This window comes from Bos indicus x Bos taurus, chromosome 15 (assembly GCF_003369695.1).
Source record: "Bos indicus x Bos taurus breed Angus x Brahman F1 hybrid chromosome 15, Bos_hybrid_MaternalHap_v2.0, whole genome shotgun sequence".
Lineage (NCBI taxonomy): Eukaryota > Metazoa > Chordata > Mammalia > Artiodactyla > Bovidae > Bos > Bos indicus x Bos taurus.
In genome coordinates this window covers 27550924-27556870 of record NC_040090.1, presented here as the reverse complement: position 1 = coordinate 27556870, position 5947 = coordinate 27550924, and positions in this window count along the sequence as shown.

The following is a 5947-nucleotide window of genomic DNA, read 5'->3' as shown; positions in this document are numbered from 1 at the left end:
CCATGGACAGAGGAGCCTGGTGGGCCATGGTCCATACAGTCGCAAAGAATCGAACACAACTGAAGTCACTCACAGACACACAAGGGCAACCAGAGTCTGTTGTGAACCGAACCTCCATTGGGCGGGAGGGGAGGGGTGGTCAGTAACCAGACTCTGAGGATCAGGCTACTTCCAGGAGCTGCCAAGTTGTTGGCAAAGTACAAAAATCAAGAAAACAGCTTGAGAGTGAGGCAGAAATGTGTGCTGTCGAGGTCCCAACTATGTAAGATGGACAAGAAGGACTGAGCTGCAAGGAAGAAAGCCTGGATGAGAAGCCAGGAGCCTGGCCTGATGCCTTCCCTGCCTTCGGGAGGAGGGCCAGTCTTCCCCACTGGCGGACTCCCTCTGGCATAACTGTGTACTTTGTCACTTGGTCGGGCCCTCTCCTGGCCCTGCATCTTTGCAAGCTTTGATCCCTTTACTGGAAATGTCCACCAGCCATCACTGTCCAGGTCTCTTGTATGGATGAGGAGGCTGCAAGGGGCGGGGGAGCTGTCCCCCAAACTCTGTTACCCGCTTCCTCCTGGGCACGCACCTAGACTATACTTCTCAGACTCCCTTGAAGTAAGTTGTGGGCATGTGACCAGCCTGTCTTCATGGCTGTGCATAGTTGTGAAGAAGACCCCTCCTGAACCCCCGCCTCACCTCTGCTCACTTTCTCCTTCCCCCAGACTGGCACATGGATGAGCCTATAACCTTGCAGATGCCTGGGTTCCTCAACCTTGGCACAATTGCCGTTTTGAGTTCTTTGCCGTAAAGGGCTGTCCTGTGCATTGGAGAACATTTAGTCATATCCCTGTCCCCTGCCTACTAGATGCCAGCATCACACCCCAAGTTATAACAACCAAAAATATCTCTGAAGTTTGCCACATGTACCCTGGTGAGTGGGGCTTCTCTGGTGGCTCAGATGGTAAAGAATCTGCCTGCAATGTCTGTGTTCAGTCCCTGGGATGGGGAGATCCTCTGGAGAAGGAAACGGCTACCCACTCCAGTATTCTGGCCTGGAGATTTCCATGGACAGAGGAGCCTTACAGGCTACAGTCCATGGAGTTGCAAAGAATTGGACATGGCTGAGCGACTTTCACTTTCACCGTGGTGAGCAAAGTCACCTCTAGTGTGAACCGCTGACCTAGAGGAAGGCAGAGAAACAAGAGGGCTTCCCAGTTCACTGCAGAGAGCAGGGGTGCTTATGGACTAACCTGGAATACTCAGCTCAAACTGCTGAGAAGAACAAAATAAACTTTTATGTTTTCTGAGCCTCCTGGGTTTTGTTGACACTTTGTTAGGGCAACCTTGGTAACATAGTGTGTCCTCTCTGATTCCTGTTTCTACCACACTGGTTGCTCCCAGAGGGAGGGACCATGTCTGAATCATGTCCAGTGATAACCCATGGAGGGAGGCCTGGCATCCTGCCGGCTCACTCTTGGCTTGGGAGGTGGAAGGAGCAGGAGGAAGAGGCACTGTCCAAGCAGCCTTTCTGCAGTCCTGGACGTGGATCCCCAGGAGCCATGGCCACTTGTCCCTTGCCGGCCTTGCTTCTGAGCAGAGTCTGGCTCATAGTAAGTACTTCCTAAATGCTTTAGGGGTGAAAAAATGAATGGATGGTGCCCATCTGTCCCAATGGTATGAACTGTATCCATCAGGACAGTGTATTAGTTTCCTATCGCGGCTGTAAATTGCACGGATTTGAGGGCTTAAAGACACATACATTGTTATTATCTAATAGTCCTACATATCAGAAATCCAAAATGAGTCTTGTTGGGCTAAAAGTCAAGGTGTCAGGCCTGCATTCCTTCTGGAAGGTTCCAGGGCAGAATTTGTTCCCCTGCCTCTTCTAACTTCTAGAGACTGCCCACATTCCTTGGTTTGGGGCTTCCTTCCATCTCCAGAGGCAGCAGTCACATCACTCTGACCTCTGCTTCCCTTGGACCCATGTCCTCTGACTCCTGCCTCCCCTTTCATTTATAAAGACTCTTGTGATCACACAGGGTCTGCCTGGATAATCCAAAATTATCTTTCTGTCTTAAAGTCCACCAATCAGCAACCTTCATTAATTCCTTTTTTTCCATGTAACCTAACATATCCATAGGTTTCAGGGATTAGGGCCTAGACATTTTTTTTGGCGGGGACATTATTTCACTTAACCATCAGCCAGTCAGTTGGTCAGTTCAGTCGCTCAGTCGTGTCTGACTCTTTGCGACCCCAAGGACTGCAGCACGCCTGGCCTCCCTGTCCATCACCAACTCCCAGAGTTTACTCAAACTCATGTCCATTGAGTCGGTGATGCCATCCAACCATTTCATCCTCTGTCGTCCCCTTCTTCTCCTGCCTTCAGTCTTTCCCAGCATCAGGGTCTTTTCAGATGAGTCAGTTCTTCCAATCAGGTGGCCAAAGTATTGGAGTTTCAGCTTCAGCATCAGTCCTTCCAATGAATATTCAGGATTGATTTCCTTTAGGATGGACTGGTTGGATCTCCTTGCAGTCCAAGGGACTCTCAAGAGTCTTCTCCAACACCACAGTTCAAAAGCATCAATTCTTCAGCACTTAGCTGTCTTTATAGTCCAACTCTCACATCCATACATGACTACTGGAGAAACCATAGCTTTGACTAGACAGACCTTTGTTGGTAAAGTAATGTCTCTGCTTTTTAATATGCTGTCTAGATTGGTAATAACTTTTCTTCCAAGGAGCAAGTGTCTTTTAATTTCATGGCTGCAGCCACCATCTGCAGTGATTTTGGAGGACCCCCCCCCCAATAAAGTCTGTCACTGTTTCTACTGTTTCCCCATTTATTTGTCATGAAGTGATGGGACCAGATGCCATGATCTCAGTTTTCTGAATGTTGAGTTTTAAGGCAACTTTTTCACTCTCCTCTTTTACTTTCATCAAGAGGCTATTTAGTTCTTCTTCATTTTCTGCCATAAAGGTTGTGTCATCTGCATAGCTGAGGTTGTCACTTACCATGGTGTCCAATAAATATTTGTTGAAAAAATGAACAATAATGAAATAATGAACAAAAATTAATAAGTTAATAAATGTGCTTCCTTCACACTGCTACTAAATCGTGTCCAACTCTGTGTGACCCCATAGATGGCAGCCCACCAGGCTCCCCCGTCCCTGGGATTCTCCAGGCAAGAACACTGGAGTGGGTTGCTGTTTCCTTCTCCAGTGCATGAAAGTGAAAAGTGAAAGTGAAGTCGCTCATTCATGTCCGACTTTTAGCGACCCCATGGACTGCAGCCTACCAGGCTCCTCTGTCCATGGGATTTTCCAGGCAAGAGTACTGGAATACAGACCTCCCTAATATGAACTCTCATTCTGGTCAGTTGAGTATCATTAACACTGAATTCTCTTCCCACTTATCAAGTGCTTTCAGTTCAGTTCAGTTCAGTCGTTCAGTTGTGTCCAACCCTTTGCAACCCCTTGAACCGCAGCACGCCAGGCCTCCCTGTCCATCACCAACTCTCGGAGTCCACCCAAACCCATGTCCATTGAGTTGGTGATGCCATCCAACCATCTCATCTTCTGTCGTCCCCTTCTTCTCCTGCCTTCAGTCTTTCCCAGCATCAGGGTCTTTTCCAATGAGTCAGCGCTTCGCATCAGGTGGCCAAAGTATTGGAGCTCCAGCTTCAACATCAGTCCTTCCAGTGAACACCCAGGGCTGATCTCCTTTAGGATGGACTGGTTGGATCTCCTTGCAGTCGAAGGGACTCTCAAGAGTCTTCTCCAACACCACAGTTGAAAAGCACCAATTCTTCAGCACTTAGCTTTTTTTATAGTCCAACTCTCACATCCATACATGACTACTGGAAAAACCATAGCCTTGATTAGATGGACCTTTGTTGACAAAGTAATGTCTCTGCTTTTTAATATGCTGTCTAGGTTGGTCATAACTTTTCTTCCAAGGAGCAAGCGTCTTTTAATTTCATGGCTGCAGCTACCATCTGCAGTGATTTTGGAGACCCCTCCCCCCAAAATAAAGTCTGTCACTGTTTCTACTTTTTCCCCATTTATTTGCCATGAAGTGATGGGACCGGATGCCACGATCTTAGTTTTCTGAATGTTGAGCTTTAAGCCAACTTTTTCACTCTCCTTTTTCACTTTTATCAAGAGGCTCTTTAACAGACAAAAAAAAAAAAAAAAAACAAGAATCCTGAGGCCAGGAGAGGACATCTCTGCATCTTTGGAAAAGTCTGAATTCTGTGCTTTGACAACTTCCTCCCATTTCCCTGACAGTCAGGTAGATTATCCCCACTTCATGGATAAAGAGATTAAGAGTCCGGGACCTCACAGCTCAGAAGGATCGGAACGCCTCATTTATAGGACTACTTTGTCACTTCGGGTCCTGGTCACCCCCTCTCGGAAGCTGAGCTGCTCACACACCAGGCCCAGCGAAGGCCCAGGGCACAATCAGCCCTGGTTCCTCTTGATGTCACCTATTTCCCTCCCCTCACCTGGCCCTGATCACCCCGTCCCCACAAAGCCTGCCTGACTCCTAGGGCTCTTTAGAGATCCGCAGCCGCCAGGGGGCGCGCCCTGCACACGATTTCCTCGCGGTGGCGGCGGCTGGTCCTTGGATCGGGTAATTCTGGGCCCCAGGAGTCCGCGTTCCCACCTCCCTTCACTAGGCTAGCCTAGCTGACAAGAACCCCACGAGTAAGGAAAATGATACGCCTGCCTCACTAACAAACACAGATGCAAAATTCTACATGAAATGCTAGTACACAATGTGGCAATATGTAAAAAGGATGACATAGCACTTAGACGGATTTATCCCAGAAATGTGAGGTGGGCCTAGCATTAGAAAAGGAATCAGAATATATGGATAAAAAAGAAATATCCGTCAATGTGGTACATCACATCAAGATAAATATGAATCAGATGTTGGGCGAGTGGGGGGGATTTTTTGATAAAATTCAGCATCCTTTTGTGATTTAAAGAAAATCTTAGTGAAATATGGAAGCATTTCCTTTGAGTCTGAAAAGACTGCATGTGCCCATCATCACCACTGTTCAACTGTCCAAGGCTTGAGAGCACAGCAAGGTAAGGTAAAGGCTTAAAATGATAATGAGGTAATTCCCTGGCGGTCCACTAATTAGGCCTCTGTCCTTTCACTGCAGAGGAGTGGGCAAAAAAAATTTTTTTTAATGATAATGACTTGAAAAAAAATTATCAAAACTTCAGAGGTTTGTAACCCTATTAGATCCCATTTCCCCATAAAATTAATGCTGTACACCCTATCCTGAAATTAAATTCTTTTATAGTATTTTCAAAAAATGAATATAATTCTTTCATTGTAATATAAAATGTCAATAAAATAAATAATATGTATTATGATGTGTAAATTCTTGGGCACAACAAATCCCTTACAAATTTTCAAATCTCCCTCTAGGGGGCAGTACACCTCATTGAGAAACAGCCTACTTTAGAAAACCCACCAAAACACAAAAATCCTAGTTGATTGATTAATTTTAAAATGTGGCAATTGTTCCAGTGCAAAATCAATGTACAAAAATCAATTTAACTTCTATATAGTAACAAGCAATCAGGGGAAGTCATTTTATAAAAGTACCATTTATAGTAGAAATAAAAATACAAAAGTGAAAGTCACTCAGTCATGTTCAGCTCTTTGCGACCTCATGGACTGTCCATGGAATCTCCAGGCCAGAATACCTGAGTGCGTAGCCTTTCCCTTCTCCAAGGGATCTTCCCAACCCAGGGATCAAACCCAGATCTCCCACATTGCAGACGGATTCTTTACCAGCTGAGCCACAAGGGATGCCCCAATAAGCAATCAGGAAAAGTCATTTTGTAAAAGTACCATTTATAGTAGAAATAAAAATACACCTAGGACTGAATCTAAAAGTGATGCAGTTAAGATATTTTTAAAATATATATGTCAAGGCTG